This window comes from Marmota marmota, unplaced genomic scaffold (assembly GCF_001458135.2).
Source record: "Marmota marmota marmota unplaced genomic scaffold, marMar, whole genome shotgun sequence".
Lineage (NCBI taxonomy): Eukaryota > Metazoa > Chordata > Mammalia > Rodentia > Sciuridae > Marmota > Marmota marmota.
In genome coordinates, this window is record NW_026000174.1 from 683044 (window position 1) to 706635 (window position 23592).

A 23592-nucleotide genomic window follows, 5' to 3' on the forward strand; every position below is an offset into this window, starting at 1 on the left:
AAGCACCAGGTACATGGTAGTTGCTGGGAATGCAGAGATGAAACCCTCAGGTAGTCTTGGATCTCATCTTCTTTTTTATCAAATAAGGGAATGCTAGAAGACTTCAGTTTTAATACTTCATATGCTTAAGCTTAAACCAGGAACTCATGATGAATAAATACTTACCATGGAGAAAAGAAAGACAACTTGAATCTTGAGATTTTCCACCATGTTTAGGGGCCATTGGTTCTTAAGACAGTAGGACTTAATAGGCGTAGGGTGGGTAGGAGTGGCAACAGAGGAAGTCAAAGACATACACAGGGGTCACAGTGGCAGTAGACATTCATGTCATGGGATATATTCATGCATGAATATTTTGTCTATTTTATCTAGCAAGAAATCAAAGGTCTGTTATTAACTAAGAGAAATGATCAGACCAGGGCTCTAGAATTGTCTCTGATACTCTATGAACCGATTTCTTCCAGGGAATGTGAAGTTACAGATTATTTTCAGCTCTTATAAACTATGTTCTTCTCAGGACAATGTTTTGCCCAATGAGTTTGCCTCTTGACTGACTATAATAATGCTTTGTTTGAACATAACCTTGGCAGAGGGAGACCTATGATAGCATTAGCTCTTACTCTGCAACCCTCTGCTACCCTCTTCTGGTAGTAATCTATCACTGCAGTTAACCCTTCAGATTAGGCGAAAATATCATCTCTAGCTGTGGTTGATAATGGCCAAGTTAGGAAAAGTTATATGGGGCATACCTAATAGCCAAATTCAGCTCTGGACTCTGGGAAAATCAGGTCCTGTCACATAATTTTTCATCCAAATGTTATGGAGGTTTCAGATGATGGCCCAGACCGTTCCTATCAGGCTGGTGATACACAATTGTTGGGCTCCCAACAAGAGGGTGGACATAGCAGTTAACAATGAGAAAGTTATATTTAATTATGCTATATTAGGAATCACAGGAATTATAAGGTAGATAAACTCCCTTTCCCCCTAATTATACTATTTTAGAATGATAAATTTTATACTTCTATTCCCTTCCTTATTTCATTGTTACCATAATACATTTATTTTGTTGTCTAACTTGCTGCATTTCATTAATTTTGTTAACTTTGATTAAGTTTGAATATGTCATTAGAAAATGAGCTTCAGAGAAATCGTTTTTATTTGTTGTTAGTTTGGTTTTGTTGTTGTTGCTTCTATATCCTGAACACTTAGATTAGGGCTTGATACCTATTAGCTACAAATGGACACTTTTAGAATAAAGAAATACCAGTGAAAATTAGTTTATATTCACTGGACTGCAAGTCAGAGATAGAATCAGACCATTAAAAATATATGCCATTTTCCATTCCTGCTGCTTAAAGAGTGAGGATGTGAAACAGGAGAGTGAATATGAACTGAGATAAAAAAAATTATCAGACTTTAGGAAAATGAGATTTATGGGTTTTGCCTAGAGGTCTCAAATGTTACAGTTTTTATGAATTGTGTATAGGTAGCTTGCTTAAATTTAGACTTTTAAAAAATAATAATAGTAAAGAAGATTTATAGATGTTCATCCCCAATAAAGGCATAAGGCTAAGAAACTTGGATTTTTGAATAAGCATATCCAAAATATTCTGATACAAAAGTCATCTGATGACACTTTGAGAAAAGAAAGGATCCTTCATAGTAAAAGAATAAAATTGTTCTTAGACATTCAGTGAGATCATTCAGGAGGAGATTTCACCTGTGAAGAAGGGGGGTAGACATTGGAAACAGGTGGAGCTGGTAGGCATCAGAGCATCAGGGCATGCCCAGTTCAGTACTTGTTAAAATGTACTTTCTGCAATTTCCTCTTAAGGATTGTATTTTAATATGTAGCAGGTGATTCTGATGCCAGAAACTCTAAGTCTTGCTCTGGAAATAACTGGCATAAATGGAAGGAAAAAGGATTTTTTTTAATGGCATATGCCCGATACTGTGTCAAGAGAGCTTTACCCAGAGGTAAGTATTGTTACCATTATTTTATAGGTGAGGAAAATTAGAATCGCACAACATACAATTATTTGAGGTCACACTGATAGGAAAAAGGTCAGTTGTTACTTGGATAAAAGGTGTCCTGAATCCACCCTTGAGGTTTTTTTTATCATGCACAATGGTTGCCCACTAGTAGAAGCATAAGGGAGATTTGTTGGATGTATAAACAGGTGAGTGAGTTATTAGTCAAGTGAGTGATAAATAAATAAATGACAGCAATGTGAGTGAGTGTGAAAATAGTTGAAGGTGAGTAAACTGCTAGTTCTGAACTATAGTGTTAATGAGAATCACTAATAGAGACATCCATTATAACCAGGCAATCCCAGGTTTAATGGAATTCACATTCCTCCCATGACACATTTTTTTAAGAAGTCAGAATTACTAATGCTCAATGTTCACAATGTGTACTCTTTTAAAGAAATAGTTTACACATTGGCCAAGTATACAAATTGTATAACTTGGATGCCGAACTAGATAAAGAATATCATCAACATCCAAAAATGTTCCCTAGTTCCATTTTGCAAATATTCTTTCCCTCAAAACTAGCTCTTGCCTAAACTAAAATCCAATTCTATTCTTCTAAGCTTTTCTCTTTCCAGATTTTCATAAATTCAATCAGTATATGTTGTATTCTGTGTCTTCATTATTGAAGCTTTAGAATGAATATTGAAATCAAATAATATGATCCATTTTTATTGTTTTATTTTAAAAGTGTTTTGCTTCTTCTAGTTTTTTACTTTCAGAAGTAAATTTGTAAATTTCTATCATAAAAAAGTGCACTTGAGAAATTAATGTAGTTGAATGTAATCTTTATATCAATTTGAGAGAATTTAGGTCTTTGAATTAATGAAAAGTCTATCTGTTCATGAACTTAAATTGTCATTAATTTCTATTAGCAATTTTGGATGAATTCAGCATAAAGATCTTAAACACATTTTATTAGATTTGTCACTAAGGATTTTAGGATTTTTTAATGCTATTGTAAACATTTTCTACTTTAATTTCACACTTTTAAAATGAGTGTTTTCTTAAATTTTGCACCCTAGGAGCCTCTATTACCTTACTTTAATGTCACTACGAACAGTATATAGAAATGCAACTACATTTTGCATATTGATTTTATGATCCATAATTTTGTTAAGCTCGATTATTAATTCTAACAGGTTTTGGGGGACTTACTTTGGGGGAATTTCTGCATAGGTTGTCTTCCATCTATAAATGAGGACTCATGGCTTTCTTTCCATTTCATTTGCATGGTTTATCTTGTCATATTGCTCTAACTAGGATCTACCTCCAGTAAAATATTTAATAGAAAGGAATTTTAAACTCTTCCTTAATTTTAAAGGAGAAAGAATTTAATCTTTCACTCAGGGGACAATTTTCTCATAGATACTGCTTATCAGGTTGAGACTATTTCCTTCAAATTGTGCTTAGAGTTTTTATTATGAGTAAATGTTGAATTTTTGTCAAATATTTTTATGCATTTATTTATTATTATAAAATATCTATGCTAATATTTTGCTCATATGCTGAATTATATTATCATACTATACTCTAATACAAATATAATGCTACATATACAACATAAAACTACATAATTATATGCTATATATACATATATATTTATAGATTATTATTATTGGTACTGAGAATTGAACTCAGTGGCAAAGCCACATCCCAGCCCTTTTTAATTTTTTTTTTTTTAAGACAGGGCCTTGCTAAGTTCTGAAACTGGATTGGAACTCATGATTCTCTTGCCTCTGCTTGCTGTACTTTTTAAATATATTGCTGGATCAATGTTATATGACATATGGGGAAGATGGGCCTTGTATATATTTTAAAGCAGTCAATTCAATAAGAATATATAATGTGTGGCTGGGGATGTGGCTCAAGCGGTAGCACGCTCGCCTGGCATGCACAGGGCGCTGGGTTCGATCCTCAGCACCACATAAAAATAAAATAAAGATGTTGTGTCCACCGAAAACTAAAAAATAAATATTAAAAAATTCTCTCTCTCTCTTAAAAAAAGAATATATAATGATCAAAAATGAAAATGCATGTAACAATATTTTTGTAAAAGTTTTAAATTTGTTTTGTTTTTTTAGGTATACATGACAGTAGAACATATTTTGACATATTATACATACATGGAGTATAACTCATTCTAATTAGGAATCTATTCTTGAGGTTGTACATGAGGTAGAGTTTCACTGGTGGTATACTCATAGACAAACATAGGAAAGCTACGTCCAATTAATTTGACTGTCTTTCCTCTTCCCATCATCACTCCCTTCTCTTCATTCCCCCTTGTCTAACCCAATGAATTTCTACTCTTCCCTCCCACCCTTATTGTGTTTTAGCATCTGAATATCAGAGAGAACATTCTACCTTTAGATTTTGGGGATTGGTTCATTTCACTTATCATGATAGTCTCCAGATCCATCCATTATCAGCAAAAATCATAAATGAGATGGTATCAAACTAAAATACTTCTTCACTGTGAAGAAAATCAAGAACATTAATAGGGAGCCTACAGAAAGGGAGAAAATCTTTACCACCTGTGCCGCAGTCCGGCTGCAGCAAAATAACCCAGGGGCAGGGGGTGGGAGTGACGAGCAACTTGTGTAGATTGATGCAGCTGGAGTGGGAGCCCTTTATTGTAGGACTGGAGGGGTATTTATACATTCCACACAGCTTATCTTAATTAACATAAACTAGATACAGCAGTCAACCAATAAGGAATCTCCACACTTAATGGCTCCGCAGGGTTACTTCACAAACCACTCCCTCTGGCAAAATGCCAGGTGCCATCCTGACTTGTTTACAGACTCTAACAACCTGCACCTCAGATAGAGCATTAATCTCCAGGATATATAAAGAACTTGAAAACTTAATACCAAAAAATAACATATTTAAATCACATGACACAAAAGCTTATAAAGAGAAAAAATAGACAAAAATTGTATTTGTAGGGTTATATATTCTTGTCAAAATAATTAAATTAACATGTGGTTAAAATATATATAAGGATACAACAGATACACATTAAGTATTAAGTAACTTGACCTAGTTGTTATTTCTAGCAAACTATAAAAACAGCAAAAAACTCTAAATTATTATTTAAAAAAAAAAAACTTTTGTTTTTATTTGAATACTTATCCATTCTGTTAGAGTATGTTGAGAATGGAATTAATTTAAAGGAAAAATAATATTGGCAGCAATAAAATTAAAATTAAAAAAAATTCTTACATAACACAAGTGATAAATGAATACTTTTGTATTTCTGTGATGTCCATTTAGGGAATTCCTTTATTGGATAATTTGTAGTTTAATTTAAACTTACTTGAGTCATAAGTATTTGAAAATGTCAAAAACAATGCTACAGAGGTAAAGATAGACAAAGCAAATAAAAGAGTATATTGGGATTCATTAAACACCTTTAATGAAAACAGTACTTGACAATTAAAAACAGTTCAAGTTTTTGCAGTTAAATAAAAAAAAACTACCTCAAATTATTGTTCATACTAGAGGAGAGAGTGTTACTTTTGTTTCTGACATAAAATAAGGGAACTGACATTCTATACGGAAATTTATCTTTTAAATACAAAAAATATACTCTGCCTGTTACAGTGGAATGACAGGAAATGAGTTTTCAGCCCTTCTGGAAGTTCACAGCAACAGTGAGACAAGCAAATCTCAGGATCATCCTGAGGCTTAAACCTGCAAACAGCCCCACAGGCATATTTTTTTGAAAGTTTAAATCTCACACCCATTATGGTAGCCATGAAGAAAGCTGTAAGTAGCAATAGTTTAACATCTCATTTGTCCGTGGAGACATGGTAAGCTCCATAGCCTGCCAAAAATTCAACAATGACCAACAATCAAAGAGGGAACACTACTTCTCTGCTTATATCCTAAAATGCATCCAAATGTCACAAGGGCTACATAACCAAAACCAACCAGGTCCATTGGTGAATTTGCAATTTTGGTGTAGAATTCCTTATGTTGGGATCCTTTCTCTTCAAAGCCAGTCAAGCTCCTTCATGGTAAACCCAGTTTCACTTCTTTATCCCCATAGCACCAAGTACGTTGTACAAGGTAGGTGCTAAAGTCTGGAAACATTCTTCCTTTGCATTACTTTAACTGTGCACAGAACACATCAAGGTGGATCGGGTTCTACACCTATAAGTATCAACAAACATAAAATGATTAAAATCACACAAAGTTTGTATATCAACCACAAAAATTTAAACTGAAATAAATAACAAAATATATGGAAAGCTCCTAAATTTTTGGAAATTAAGTAACACACATGTAAATAGCACAAAAATAGAAAAGTTATATCAAAATAAATTAGAAAATACTTTTAAACTAGTTAAAAGGAAAGTGAAATATATCAATATTTTCAGTATATCACAGGATTTCCCCTTCAAAAGGATGAATAATATTCCATTTTGTGTATATACCACTTTTTAAAAACCTATTTATCCATTGATAAACATTTGAAGGACTTCCCCCTGTTAGCTAATGTGAATATAGCTGCAAAGAACATGCAGAGGGAATATATCTTTGGAGCCAAGTTTCATTTCCTTTAGATACATGGTCAGAATTGAGATTGCTGAATTGTATGGTAATTCTATGTTACTTTTTAGGGGGTCTGTTGGAGTGGGAGAAATTCTGTATTGTTTTTCAAAGTGCTGCACCATTTTACATTTTTATTTAAATTTCTTTTTTTGTAGTTGTGACAGTATGCCTTTATTGTATTCATTTATTTTTATGTGGTGCTGAGGATCAAACCCAGTGCCTTAAGCATGCTGGGCAAATGCTCTGTCACTGAACTACAGACTCAGCCATTTAAAATTTTTAACAGTAATTCACAAGGGTTCATTTCTCCACATCTTTGTCAATTCATATTATTTTGTGTGTCTTATTTACATATTTATTTGATAGTTGCCATTCTAATTGTTATGAGGTGATATCTCATTGTGGTTTCTGGTTTCATTTTCTGTAATGATTAGCAATGCAAATCGTCTTTTTATACTTATTGGCTATTTGTATTTATTGTTTGCAGAAGTGTCTATTTTAGTCATTTTCCCATTTTTAATCAAATTATTTAACTTTGCTGACATTGAGTTGTAGGTGTATTATATTCTAGACATCAAACCTTTATCAAATAGATATTTCTCAAGTACTTTTCAATATTTCAAAATTACTTTTTCAGGCTGTGAATTGTCTAATTTTTGTAGAAGTCTTTAAATTTAATGTGATCACACTTTTCTATTCCCCCCCCCTTGTTTTGCATTTTTGCTGTCATATCTAAGATAACATCACAAACTCTGATGTAATCGTTTTCCCCTAAGTTCCCCCCCCCCCCTGGAGGTTTTATACTTTCAGGTCATGTGTTATTATCAAACAAATTTCAAGTAAATTTTTATAATTTGTTCAACTTTACTTTTATATGTGGATATCCAGTTTTCCTGATACAATTTGTGCAAGAAACTATTCCTTTACCATTGCATAACTTTTGCACTCTTGTCAAAGACCAGTTAGTTGACTTTATTTATGGTGTTTTATTTCTGGACTCTCCTTTATGTTTCATCGTTCCATATATCTCTCTTCATTGAAGTACCTTAATGTTTTAATTACTATGTTATAATATAGTTTGGAGTCAGGGAGTGTGAAACTTCTTTGTTTCTTCTTTCTCAAGATTATTTTGGCTATTTGGGGCCCTTAAAATTTTATATAAATTTTAAGACTTTTTCTATTTCTAAGGAAGAGTGCCATGGAAATTTTGATAGGGATTGCATTGAAATTGTGGATCACTTTGGGTAGTGTGGATATTTTAACAGTAATACTTTTTTCCCAATCTATAAAGTGGCAGACCTTTCCATTTACTTGTGATTTCTTTGAGCAGTGTTTTGTAGTTTGTGGTATAAGTTCTAATTTCTTGGTAAGATTTATTTCTATTTTGTTCTTTCTAATGCTATTATAAGTGAGATTGTTTTCTCACTTTTCTGTGAATTGCTCATTGTGAATCTATAGGAAAAAAAAATGAATATTTGGGTTGATTTGGTATCCTTCAACTATTCTGAATTCATTTAGTAGTTTTCATAATTCTTTTAAAAATAATTTGTGAACAGAGATAATCTATCTTACTGCTTTCCAATTTGGATGACTCTTTTTTTCTTTCTCTCATATAATTGTTTTGGCTAGAATTTCCAGTAGTATGTTGAATAGAAATCAAAAGATAAGTTGTTTGTGCTTTTTTTCTGGTCTTAAAGAAATAACTTTCAATTTTTTCACCAATGAGTATAATATTGAAAACAATTTTCATCTATTACTAATTTTTAAATGTTTATATTGAGAAAATGTTAAATTTTTTCAAAAGCTTTTTTTACATCAATTGAAATGATCTTTTGTTTTTTGTTTCTCATCCTAGTAATATTGCATATTACATCAGTCAATTTTTATATGATGAACAATTCTTGTATTCCAGGATTAAATCCCACTTGGCCCTTCTTAATGTATTGATGAATTTGGTTGTGCCATTTTAAAGCAAAAAGCTCTTAGCTTCAGTTTCATGCAAAACTCTACCCCTTTACATTGCCCTTCCTCACATTGTGATATCAATATAATGAATTTATAAATTAGTATTTTGATAGTTATTTTATGCTATTGTTTTTTTATATTTTAGAGCAGAAGTAAACGTGATTTATGCAACATAATTATGGTATTTCAGGATTCTGTATTTGTGCATAAGTATTTTCATGTTGTTTTCTGACTGCCTTCAATTCAAACTGAAGCATACCCTTTATCACTTCCTGTAAGGGAAGCCTAGTGATAATGAACCTTCTCAAATTTGATTATATAGGAAGGACTTTGTTTTTTCTTCACTTTTAAGACACAGTTTTCTAGATATAGCATTTTGCTTAGCAGCTTTCTTAGATTTAACACTTTAAATTTAAATATACAATTCATTTTTCTTCTCATCTGTGAAGGTTTTGTCTAGAAATCCATGGATAATTACATGGAAACTCCTCTGTATATGAGTACCTTTTTTTTTCTTGCTCCTTTCAGTTTTCTTACTATGTCTTTAATTTTTGACAGTCTGATCATGTGTCTTTTGTTTCTCATAACAAGCTTAAGATGAGAAAAGAAAACATAACCCAGTTAAAGGAAAAATAAATTCCATCTCTAGAAAACAACTTTAAATAAATGGAAATCTATGAATTACCTGAAAAAGAATTTTCAACATTTTTCTTAAAGAATCTCAGTGGGGTATAAGAGAACATAAATAGACACTAGAAAAAAAATCAGAAAATGGATGATGAGCAGCATGGGAATATTAACAAAGAGGTAAAACTAACTAGGCCCAACTCTCCATTCTATTGGCTCAGGAAAAGATGTCTTCAGTAGGACTGCTAAAGTACAAGAAGTAAAATCAAGAATCAATAAATGGGATTGCATCAAACTAAAAAGCTTCTTCACAGCAGAGGAAACAATCAAGAACATGAACAGAAGCTTATAAAATGGGAGAAAATTTTTACCACCTGCACCTCAAACACAGCATTAATCTCTAGGGTATAAAAAGAATTCAAAAAACATCAAAATAACATATAACTCAATCAATAAATGGGCAAAGGAACTGACCAGGCACTTCACAGAAGAATAAATTTAAATGGTCAAAAAAATATGAAAAAGTGTTCAACATCTCTAGCAATTAAAAAGCAATGCAAATTAAAACTACACTGAGATTCTACCTCATTTCAGTCAGAATGGCAATCATCAAGAACACAAGAAACAATATATGTTGGATGTGGATAAAAAGGTTCACTCATACATTGCTGGTCGGACAGCAAATTGGTGCAACCAATCTGGAAAGCAGTATAGAGATCTCTCAGAAAACTTGGAATGGAACCACCATTTGACCCACCTATCCCACTCCTTTGTTTACACGTAAAGGACTTAAAATTAGCATATTCAGTGACAAAGCCACACCAATGTTTATTGAAGCACAATTCACAGTAGCTGAGCTATGGAACCAACCTAGCTTCCCTTCAACAGATGAATGGATGAAGAAATGTGGTATATTACTCAATGAAATATTACTCAGCCATTAATAATAATAGAATTATGGTACTTGCCAGTAAATGGATGGAAATGGAGAATGTCATACAAAATAAAATAAGCCAGTGCCCCAAAACCAAAGGTTGCATGATCTCTCTGATATGTGAATGCTAACCTATAACAAGGGTTGTGGGGACAAGTGCATGGAGTACAGCATACATGGCATACATTAAGGGTATCTGAGTAGCAGGCCACTCCCCTCATGCTAGGAATGTGAACAGCAGTTCGCATACCCCATAGGCACAGCCCTGGGTGTGAGGCCATGTGTTGCAGTCCCTGCGCCTGCTCCACAGCCACTCCTCCATTGGTTGCTGCAAGGGCAGTTAGCAGAAATTGCATTGGTGGCTGCCTGTAATTTGCTTAGATACTGCTTGAGTATAATACATGGTAACTGTGTAATAAAGTCAGACCTGCTTCCTGCTTGGTCTTTGGAGATCTTGATTAGCGACTCTGCAGCCACACTCTCCTCTACCTTGTTCCATGGACCTCCTTGCTGGAGGAGAGAGAGCCCATGCAAAAGGAGGGTAGGAAAAAGAAGTATACAAACTCATTGGATTAGACAAAGGGGAAGGAAGGGAAGGAAAAAAGGATGGGAATAGGAAAGTTAGTAGAATAAACCAGACATAATTTTTCTATGCTCACATATGAATACATGACCAGTGTAATCCCACATTGTGTTCAACCACAAGAATGGTATCAAACCTCTAATGGGTTTCACCCCATGTACATAAAATATGTCAAAACACACCCTAATGTCATGTATATTAAAAACAACAACAATATAACAAAAATTCTGGAGATCAAAATACAATAACCATATTAAAATTATGTAGAGATATTTCACAGAAGTTTTTTGTCAAGCAGAAGAATCAGTGAGTTCAAAAATAAAGTCATTTGAAATTATTGTGTCAGAGAAACAAACAACAACAACAACAAAAAAATGATGGAAATGGAAAGAGCCTAGGGTAATTGTAGAATGCTGTAGTGTTTAATAATATATTCATTATGTGAATCCCAGAGGAGACACAGAAGGGGTCAGAGAGCCTGTTTGAATCAATAATACCTGAGAACTTCCCAAGTCTGTAGAAGTAAATAGATATCTATATTCCAAAAGTTCAAAAACTCTGACAATTATTAACCAAGTGTTTCTCTCCCATGCGACATTCTCATGTTCCTTGTGGATTTCTTTCCTAAACTCTCTTTTACCTAAGTGAGTTTCTCTAAGAAAAATATTGAAAATTTTTGTTAGATTTCCATTTTTTGAAAGTTGGTTTCTGGAGTTGTATTTTGTTTTCTTTTCTTTTCTCAAATCTTGTTATTTCTTGCTGGGATTTGGGCATTTGATAAAATAGCCTCTCTCCTTATCTTTGAGAAGTGACTTTATAGGGAAGAATTTAAACAATCAGGATGAATAGTGATTCTAGAAGCCTCCCAAACATTTGGAGAAGAATGCACTTTTTCTAGTCTTTTGCCTGTTGTTTCCTAACTGGAAGCATTTGCTAGTTTATTTTTAGGAGAAAGTAATGACTTTCCTACAATGTCTTTCTGTGGTAACACAGGTTTTTTGGTGCTTTAACAAGGTATTATGGTCTTGGTGGCTCCCAGATATGCCATCAGCACTCTGAGTCAAGTGATACAAACAAACAAAACAGTTCCTCTTTTCTTTCAAGAGAGAAGTGACAAATTGGGCATTTTTCTTCCCCAATTGTAGTAAATTTTGCTGGACATGGGGAAGGGCCTTTAATAACTTTTCTTAGCTAATTCAAAGTGGCTATTTTGACTTTGCACCTGCTTGCATTACTGCAGTTTCATGACTGGATTTTGGAGTTCTTCTAAAGACTTTTTGGATCATGTTGTTCACAGCCTCTCTATGCAGAAAAGAGGTCTGGGTCTTCCTACTCCTCTATCTTGCTGACATCATTCTCCCTAAATATTTTTAAAGGAGAAACAAATTGGAAGAATTCACAATACCAAATTTCAGGAGTTATTTTGAAGCTATAGTAATCTAGAGAATCTGGTGAAAGTATAGACATATAAATCAATTGAATTGAATAGAAATCCCAGAAATAGACTTTTACACAAAAGCACATCTCCTTTCCATTCATAAAACAAGCCAATCACAATGTTATATACAATGAGTAAGAAGATAGAACACATTTTTAGGGCTCATAATTTTTGTTTTCACTAATAACCTATTCCCTTGCCATGGATAGAAATCCTCCATCAAGTCCCACATAGAGTATCCAAAGAGAGTCTATAATAAGAATGTATTTGCTTTTGAGAAGAGCATACCTGTATCCTTTTCCATTCGACTGGATAGTTGAGAAGTAAGCATCATACTTTTGAGACTGATATATATGACATTGTTCTTGAATAATCTTGAGCTGAAGTTGAGATATACACATTGAAATATATATATTTGTTGCCTTTTTTTGGTGTAGAAATTTCTGAAAAGTAAAACCCTCTGAAGTGGCTTGAGCTAACATGACTTGAAGAGGAAGTCATACCAGGAAACATGATGGCTGTAATACCCAAGCCTTTCAATTCTCTTAACAATCTTAGAAATAGACAGCATCTCAATGATTTCACATACAAGACCACAAAAGTTAACAGAGAAGCATAAATTAGGAGGCAACACTGCCAGTTGACTGGCCAGGCAACGGAATGTCCAACAAAGAAGTGATTGACTGTATATACCGTTGGAGGAATTAATAGCTACTCATCCCGTGGTAGATCCATAGAAACAGTGGGCACTGAATGAGGCTGATTCCACCATGAAAAAACTGGACTTCAACACATCTCTAGAGGATCTGAGCATTATATGGAAAAAAGTCACAGTTACCTCCTCAGCACCAGCAAAAGAAGATTCATGCCTCTTAAATTCTTCTTCCCTAAATTAATGGTGTAGGAACTGGAAGCTAAGATGGAACAGATGCCATGAATGATATTTAAAGAAAAAGTACACCAGTAGGCAAGGAGGTTGAGTGTGGAAAAAAATGTCCAAAGAATAGATCCCTTCCTATCCTTAGATTTAATGTCTTTTCTGAACTGAATAGTGTGCTGATTCAGACATAACTATGTTTTAAACAAAACAATTATTTAAGAAGTGAATTTAATTTCCTTTTAATAAGTGAAAAATAATTGTTAACTTAGCATAAGTCTCCCTGAAGGATTCCATGATCTTACCATGAAGAAAGGTTAACCATAATACATTGGAAATTGATATACTTTAAAAAGTTTATTTATATTTCAAATATTAGAGGCTTCACAGAACACTAGTTGCAATTATGGTACTGCACTCTGAAAAAAATGAACTTAAAACTACACTTTTGGACAATGGGCACTAAGAACTTGGGAGAGAATCAATCTATATGAACTGGACTAAGTAGTTTAAACATAAAAAAAATCACTAACCATAGTTCATTTAAACCTTTAAGTCATAAATGAAGACACAGAATTTTAATTTACTTCTCAACTTTCAGTATTGCTTCAGCGAATTATATCTGCATCTTATTTGTTATGAAAGTATATACATTATTAAGTCACCTCAGTTGATAAACCCAGATTATCCTTTTTACTTCATAGAGCTGATTTTTCAGCAAAATCTGAATATGTCACTTCAAGAGTGGAATTCTTACTTAGAAATTTTGGTAGCTTACTTGAATAGACTGGGTCTCTTTTTTCACTCCTTGCATTCATACATATTATCTAGAAGAAGAAGAGAATATTTAAAGAAATATGTTTGGCTTCCAAATTCTGCTCATCTAGTTCCATGACCCAGCTTTTTATTTTCTCCAGTTATTTGGAAGGGTATACATGTATCTATGATCTACCAGATAATTCAGAGAAAAGACCACACTTCATCACTGTAGACCACAAGATAGAAGATCCTTGCTATCTTGTTAGTTTCATAAATATTGATATCATGCTAGGTGTGGGCTGATTCAGAGCTTTCATACACTACTATGCCAGTGTAAGATGAAATAATTTGTTTTCTGAAGAACAATTTTATGAACACATATAGTTTTCTTTCAAAGGTTTTATAAAATTAAAATTGATATATTTACTATTTAACACATGCACGTTTTGGAAACAACAATCTAAAATATGCTTTTGCATGCATAGATTAAGTTAGACAACTAAACTGAATGAGTTCTAACTTGTACATAAGAATGGTTAGATGTTCTTTTCTTTGAGAACTCTACATGGTAGATAGAAAAGGGGATAGTGTGTAAGGACAGAAAATGAAGAGAAGACAAGAAGGAGGGAAGGAAGGAAGGAAGGCAGTTAGGCAGGCAGGGAGAGAGGAAGAAAGAGAGGGAAGAGGAGGGAGAGAAGAAGAATCAACTAATGAGTATCTAACCCATAGGATCATTATGCAAATTAAAGAAAAATCCTTAGCATGATTCTTATTATACATTAATTAAACAGTGACATTTTAAATTTTTATTATACTAAAAACTTTTGGTTTTTATTTTTTTAAATTTATTTATTTGTTCTAATCAGCTATATATGACAACAGAATGCTCTTTGATTCATTGTATACAAATGGTCTTTCCTATTCCTTGCCCCCACACTCCCTCCCTTTGCCTCATCCAAAGTTCCTCAACTGTTCACAAATTTAATAATTTGAGTTTTCTCTCCCCATCTTTTCATTAAGGTGGCAAAGGGTTTGCCAATTTTATTTATTTTTTCAAAGAACCAGCTGTTTGTTTTGTCAGTGTTTTGAATTTTTTCTTTTGTTTCAATTTCATTGATTTTAGCCTTGATTTTAATTAAAATTATTTAATTAAAATAATTAAATTATTTAATAATTAAATTAATTATTTTAATTAAAATGATTAAAATCCAGGGTTATGATTTTCTATCTCCTTCTACTTTTGGTGTTGGTTTATTCTTCTTTTTCTAGGGCATTGATTTCTAGGTCATTTATTTGTTGACTTTTTCTTCTTTTTAATGAATGAGCTCAATACAATGAACTTTCCTCTTAGCACTGACTTCATAGTATCCCAAAGATTTTGATATGTTGTGTAGAGATCTCATTTATGTCTAACAATTTTTTTTATCTCCTCCCTGATGTCTTCTGTTATCCATGCATCATTCAGTAGTGTATTATTTAGTCTCTAGGTGTTGAAGTAGCTTCTATTTTTTTCTTTTATCATTGATACCTAATTTTATTCTGTTATGGTCAGATAGAGTGCAGGGTAATATCTCTATTTTTTTTTTGCATTTGCATTTGCTAATACTTGCTTTGTGGCATAACATATGGTCTATTTTGGAGAAGGATCCATGTACTGCTAAGAAGAAAGTGTATTCACTTGTTGATGGATGGAATATTATATATATCAAGTCTATATATTAAGTCTAAATTATTAATTATTTTATTGAGTTCTGTAGTTTCTTTGTTTAGTTTTTGTTTCAAACGTCTACCCAGTGGTGAGAGAGGAATGTTAAAGTCACCCAGTATTATTGTTTTGTGGTCTATAATTCTTGAAATTGAGAAGGGTTTGTTTGACATACACAGATGCCCCATTGTTTGGGGAATAGATATTTATGACTGTTATGTCATGTTGGTGTATAATTCCCTTAAGTAGTATTAAATGTCCTTCTTTATCCCTTTTCACTAACTTTGGTTTGAAGTCCACTTTATCTGATGTGTGGATGGAAACCCCTGCTTGTTTACTTGGTCCATGTGAGTGATATACATTTTTTCCCCATCCTTCAGTCTGTGAATGTCTTTTCCTGTGAGATGAGTGGCTTGAAGGCAACATATTGTTGGCTCTTTTTTTTAAATCCAATATGCCAGTTTCTGTCTTTCAATTGATGAGTTTAAGCCATTCACATTCAAGGTTCTTATTAAAATATATTTTGTATTCCCAGTAATTTTTGTTTAATTTTGTTTTTTAACTTGACTTGGTTTCTCTTTAATTGGACTTTCTTTTAGTGTAGTTCCTCCCTTTGCTAATTTTTATTATTCTTTTTTATTTCCTTCTCATGAAATATTTTGCAAATAATGTTCTGTAGTGCAGGCTTTCTCACTTTAAATTCTTTTAACTTTTGTTTATTCAAAAGGTTTTTATTTTTTCATCAAATCTGAAGCTTTATTTTGCTTGATATAAGATATTTGGTTGGCATCCATTTTCTTTCAGAGCTTGGTACATGTTCTTTCAGGATCTCCTGGCCTTGAGGGTCTGGGCTGAAAAGCCAGCTGAGATACAAATTTGTCTCCCCTATATGTTATCTGATTCCTCTCTCTTTCAGCCTTTAAGATTCTATCCTTATTCTGTATGCTAGGCATTTTCATTATAATGTGCCTTGTTGTAGATCAGTTGTAATTTTGTACATTTGGTATCCTGTAAGCGTCTTGTATTTGATTTTCCAATTCATTCTTCATATAAATTTGGGGAATCTTCTGATATTATTTCATTGAAGAAATTGTGCATTCCTTTGGTTTGAAACTCTGTGCCTTCCTTTATCCTGATAAATCTTAGATTTGGTCTTTGATGTTATTACATAGTTCTTGGATGCTCTGTTCATGGTTTCTTACCATCTTCATTGTGTGGTCAACTTTATTTTCCAGATTGTATATTTTGTCTTCATTGTCTAAGGTTCTGTATTCCATGTGATCTAGTCTGTTGGTGATGATTTCTGTTGAGATTTTTATTTGGTTTATTGTTTCCTTCATTTCAAGGATTTTTATTTCAAAATTTCTATCTCTTTCTTGAAAAAATCTTCTGTAGCCTGTATTTGCTCTCATATCTCTTTGTTGGAGTGATCAATTTTTGCCTATATTTGCTCACTTAGGTCATTTTTTAAATTTGCAGATCATTTTAATTATGTATATTATAAACTCCTTCTCTGTCATTTTATCTACTGCATTGTTAATGGATTCTGTTGTTACAGTATCTTGGTTGTTTGAGGCATTTTTCTCCCTTGTTTTTTCCTGTCTATACTTCATCTCCTGCTCTCTTTCCTCTGCTTTCTGCTGTCTTCCTCTCTTTCTATCTGATGCCCTCTTCCTCTCCTAAAAAAAAAAAAAAAAAGGAATACCTCACCTTTAGGGGGGGGAGATCAATGTTTACAGCACCCAATGCAACTAATATGCAGCCATAAATCAATTAGCTTCTATTTCGACACAGTTTTACTGCTATATACAGAAATGACAAGTATGGCTATTTCCTACCATATGTCCAGTAGGTTTGCATGAGGGTTTACATTTTCTAGTGGTAGACAGAGAGAGAAGGGGGTGTAGGATGTGATATTTATGAGGTAGGATGTGAGAATATAGAAGCATTAGATTATAGGATGAGTGAATGGGGAATCGACAGAAATTGGCTCTTAGGAGAAAAAAGAGAGAGCGGTGACCCTATTTGATGCTCCCTGTTGCCTCTGTAACAGGATGGTGACTATTAACACACCTATTAGGTTACCTATGGGGCAACCGGGTCCATGGGGACCTTGGTGGTGGTCTTCCAGGTCCTGGTTATTGTCCAAAGATGGCAATGGCAATGTCCCTAGTTGGGGGCGGCAGTAGTGTCAAGCCTATAAGTACCTTGCTATTAGGCTTCCAGGCCTCAGTCCGTGTCCCAAGATGGAATCTGCTTCAAATGTAGGTGACAGAGGTGGCAGTGGAGGTAAGCCCAGATGGCAGTAGAGAAGACAAAGGCAACCACTTTCAGAAATGTAGCTGGAAAGATGGGTGCCTTGTTTGGTGATGGTACAACTGTGGCATGCTGTGCTGCAAAGGACGCTGCCTCTTGACCCTGTCCGTTAAACCACAGTGGAGATTACCATGTAGGATGGGCCTTGGAGGTGGCCATAGTGTCCCAAGATGGAGGTGGTTTGGGTGCAGTCACATACTGGTGGATAAGGAACCCCAATGGGTGTTGCTCTCTGCATGGTCATGCTGGTGCCTGGTTCTAGGTGAGGCTGAGAGTGATAGGTTCTTTCCTGGCTCCCTAAAAACATTTTATTTTTGTGTAAAATACTTAGACAAGCTCCCAAGTGTTAAAAATGTCTTAAAATATAGGCTGCAGTGTATGTTATATTTTGGCCTAAGGCATCAATGAAAGTAGGACATTGATAGACCAAGAAAAGACAAAGTTTTCCTTTATTGACTTAAGTTGACACATGTACTTAGAGATACACGATCTGGTATATTCCACCTGCTTCTGCCAACTATCTAGCACTTCTTATGATCAGTTCAAATTAGCAGACTTTATAAGTCTAGGATCTAGAAATCCAGCTCAGGTCAGTTCTCGGTGTTCAACTGAACAATAATAGAGAGGTTTGTATTTGTTTTTGTTTCTCTCTCTTTTTTTAAAGGAACTTGATTTAGCATTTCCATAAATACAAAAAGTAGTTAAATAAAATTTGAGTGAAAATGTTTTAAGGTTTTAGACGAATTAAGCTATGGCTTATCAGTACAGAAAGGAATCAATAATACATGATACCCCAAGCAATAAAGACACAAATCAAAATTCTAAATTATTTTGGGACTGTTTTCAACCAGAGAATTTTACAGCTAGGTTACTAACTCAATTTGATAAGTACATTTCACAGTGATTCATAGTGTTATTATTTCAAAACTGAAAACATTCTGGATTCATTTACATGCCTCAAAAATACAGCTGTAACCAGAGTAAGTTCTTTGATGACTCCTGGAAAAATCATATCCTGTTTCTTTATTTTTTTCCATTATAAATATCTTTGGGGAAAAAAAAAAAAACTCAAAAAGATAAGACTGAAAGAACACATTTAAAAAAGCCCTTAAACTGATTTTCAATATTTATCTAGTTCTACATAGTTGTAAAATTATTTTTAAATTAATTTGGTTTTCTTATTTTGATATATTTGCATGTTTTATATGCAATACCCTTACGATACACCTTGATTTTATCTTCTTGATTTTTTTTGAACCATCAAAACTGAACTGTTCTTGTTAATTGAAAGTATATTTTCCTTTATGTTTTCTAGTCTTATGTGAAATTCTCCTTTAGGACAGTGACTTTGCAGGTGTTTTCATCTAAAGGATGGTTGGAGCAGGGACGTTCAACTGGCTCAACGTTTCTAGCTTTCTCCCATAGATAACAGAAGTAAATACTTTGGTTTGGACCCAGATTATTAGGTTTATATTTACAAATAAGATGAGGTTACAGTTGATTAGGTTCTGAAACTGAATATGTATTTCCTGAAAATAGATTGAACATTTATACGTCCTTTGAACAATACCTTGCACCATGTGCAAGTTATGGTGAGGCCAGACATAGACCAATATAAGCTGAAAGAATTTAACAGAATTTTTTTACTCACATTTCCCTGTGAGAACACATCATACCATCAAGGAACACTCAGGAAAATACCAGAATGAGTGTCAGATAATGTATATTCATATATTTGGAGGAGGGAAAGGGAACATATTCCTGTACATATCAATTTGCTTGTATGTAAGTCTGGGGCTCTGTATCCATTCTATTGAAAAATAAATCATACTTTACTATTAAAGGGAAAAATGACAAACCCCATTCTTCATTATTTTCTTCTACATATACTGGACAGCTAACCCAATATTGTTGTAATCCCCCAGAAATAATTTGTTATTTTCTTCTCTGTGTACATATCATTAGCTCTCTCTGCCCTTTACACACATTTTGCTGCTCTTTTAGAGGATAAGAAAGAATTTTTCTGAAACACTTCATGTCACTTTGATATATTAATTTGGTCTGGAATTTATTCCTTTATATAATTTTGATATCTCTATATGTTTTACAATTCTCATAATGAAATTTTGTTCAGAATAAGTGTGTAATGAATGTTTGTGAAATGATTTCAGATCTACATCACAAAAATGTCTTATGCTTTTGATCACAATTATTTTGAAAATAAAAATTGTACCAGTGTAGTTTATCACATGCCTCAGTGAGTTTGAGATTAGCAGTAGAAACAAACATAAATACATAAGATAAATGCTAAATTTTATTTCAAGTGTAAGAGGAGTTTCAAAAGTAATGACTAAAGTTAATTAGTGTATATTAACAGGGAAACCTCACCTGGTCTGAATTGTTATGAATGGTTTTCCTGGTAAAATGATAGATTAAGTTGAGACCTGAAGGATGACTAGGAATAAGTTGTTTAGTTTTTTCCTTAACTTCAATATTAGTCATGAAATTCCTAAATGTCACTTCATTTACCTGTTGACATTCACATTATTATTTATTAATAAACATACATAGGGCATCAGATGACTTTATTTATTTATTTATTTATATGTGGTACTAAGGATTAAACCTAGGCATGCTTTACTACTGAGCTATATCCACAGTCCTTTTTATTTTTCATTTTGAGACAGTATCTTGCTAAGTTTCTCAGGCTGACCTCAAACTTCTGATCCTCCTCCCTAGACCTCCTGAGTTACTGGGATTATAGATGTGCACCACCATGTCCAATGAGATGATTTTTAATTAAAAAGTTTTTCTAAGATGAAAACTAGAATTCCATGCAGGAGCACAATATAAAAATTCTAACTTTCTAATTATTTCCAAAGATTTTTCAACCAAAATTTACACATAATTATACATTTACCTTGTTTTATAGCAAAAAAAAAAATTAAAAAACTAGCAACATCCATATTAGTGCTGAATTGAAGTTTGTGATTTGCTAGTCCTGGAGTTGTTAAGTATATAAATTCACACCTGTTTTTTAAGCAAATAATTGAGAAATGGTTTATTTAATTGTACATTGTTCAAATATAAAAATAGGTATGGTGTGTAAATTATTGGTAGAGTGCTTGCCTAATATGGTGAGGTCCTGGTTTGATTTCCACACTGAAAAAAATAAAGTGGTAATAAAAAGTGTCTATGTTTCGTTTCTAGTTTTAGTGAGAATGTTGTTTGCCAGTATGCTCATCTCTAAATTTTTTTTTTTTTTTGAGAGAGAGAGAGAGAGAAAGAGAGAGAGAGAACCTTTTGTTAGGGTCTGTAAACAAGTCAGGATGGCGCCTGGCATTTTGCCAGAGGGAGTGGTTTGTGAAGTAATGCCAGGGAGCCATTAAGTGTGGAGATTCCTTATTGGTTGACTGCTGTATCTAGTTTATGTTAATTAAGATAAGCTGTGTGGAATGTATATATACCCCTCCTGTCCTACAATAAACGGCTCCCACTCCTGCTGTATCAATGTACACAAGTTGCGCGTCACCCCCCCGGTTATTTTGCTGCAGCCGGACTGTGGCAACCTTTTTTGTAGATGGACACAACACAATGCCTTTTATTTTTATGTGGTGCTGAGGATCGAACCTGGGTCCCGCCCATGCTAGGCGAGTGCTCTACAGCTGAGCCACAATCCCAGCCCATCTAAATATTGGTATTTCATTAAAAATATTAAATTCTGATAATTTTTACAATATGTGTAGAAATTATTGCAGTTTGCTAGTCTTTGTGATATTTGATAACAGGTTACCCAATAATAGAACAGGAAGAGCAGTCGCAGTCAGTCTCATCCTATGTCCTAATATGGACAACTGTGTATAATAGCTATCCTACAAGTCTATTGAGGTTCATGTAAGAAAATGAATATAAAAGAGTGATGAAAAAGAAAAAGTACTATACAAATAACTTGTTATGTTTGTAGCATTTCTTTCCAATTCTCATTATTTTAATGTAGAGATTGATACCTCAACACCCAACAAGCAATGGATTACTTCAAGGATTCTATTAAAGACTGGAAACTGAAGTGACTATATGGCACAAAACTCAGATATGCTCAGTGCAAGTACTCTGCCACTGAGCGACACCCGAGCCCTATTCACATTATTTGAAATATTGTTTGTTGGTTATCAGACTATGCAATTGACAAAGGAAAGAACAGAATTTATAAAAACTCGAAAAGATATGAATTATCATTCACTGATCAAATAGTAATTGTAGTTCAATATTATATATTGTAATTATTATATATAATTATGTCCTATAAAACAAAATTGATTCTTTCAAATCTTCTTAGAGTCAAAATATTTACAAAGGATAAGAAAATTTTTAAGCTGGTAATTCATTTACAGAAACAAGTTCATTTTAAACAGCCAAAGAACACTATGGAAATATATTGATACTAAAACCCTCATGTGAAAAAGAGAAAAAAAAAGCAGTACACTTAAAGAGAAATGCAGAAAGACTCAATAAGGAAATCTTTAGAAGTCAACTGAGAGACCAAAAGAAGTTTTGAGAAATGCACACAATGCTTTGAAATAGGAAATCTTAATATATACAGACTCCAATTCTGCCCAAGTTGCTTAAAATCTAACATAGTAGTAATAAAAATGCCTTAGGATTTAATTAGTGGTGAGGAGGTGGGGAATTAGGTACATTTTTTACAATTTATTTTTTGTATATAAAGTGAATAATCAGGTATGAGCATAAAAATTCTGTAAAAAGAGTATATCCTAAAGACAGATTAATCTTTTGAGCTATTTTATCAGAAAAATTATAATAGCTAATATGAATAGTTATCTGCATGACATGAACAAATATATTAATGGACTAGAATATAAAGTCAGGAACACTAATGAACTCTAGTAAATTTCAGTACTAGTGATCTTTTTTAGGATAGATAATTCTTTTTTTTTTCCCCCTCAGGAGCTGTACAGTACATGGTGGGATGTTTGACCAAATTTATGTCCCTTAATCAGAAATACCAGTACTTCCCCAGGTTATGACAATCAAAAATATCTCCACACATTTCAATTGTTCCCTTGGGGGAAAACCTCGCTTAGCTAAGAACTATTGATATAAAAAAGATTGAAATATAATTGGCTATTTAGTTTATAAATGAAGGTAGCCTTTGAATAAGTAGAGAAAGAAAGATTAATTTTATGGGTAGTACAACTGCATGTGGTTTTCTGGAACAAAATAAAGAAAAAAATTCTGATAAATCAAAAACTAAAATTAAAATGAAAACAGATTAGAAACCATGAAAGCAAAAGAAGAAAATGAAAAATGTCATTTAAATATGTTTAGGAATAAACACATGCAAAATATTTTATTTAACTCATTCATGAGGAAATTAATGAAGTATTGCAATCAGGTCAAAGAAGAATTCTAAGAACAATCAGGATTTCTGAAAGAAATGTAAAAATAGTGCCAAAACATTTTTTTTAGTTTTTTCCTTGTTTCTCCATGGGACATAACTTATTTGCATGTCTATGGACAAGAATTATTTATCATTGCTATCTGTGATCCACAATTTTCAGAGTTGTAAAGAAGCTTCTACAGAAACAGAATCAGACAAGCCAAATGAACTCTGAAATGACATTATAACATTTTCTGTTTAAGATCTAGAAATTTGGATATTTAAATATAATCCTTCTAAATTTAAGAAAAAAAAAAAAAAAAACTCTTGGGGCTGGGGATGTGGCTCAAGCAGTAGCATGCTCACCTGGCATGCATTCTGCCTGGGTTGGAT

The 23592-nt window shown here is 33.2% G+C and overlaps 1 pseudogene; it reads right to left on the reverse strand.

The window, feature by feature from the left end:
• Window positions 1-5665: 5665 nt before the first annotated feature.
• On the reverse strand, window positions 5666-5982 carry LOC107156613 (annotated as a pseudogene).
• Between the last annotated feature and the right edge of the window lie 17610 nt (window positions 5983-23592).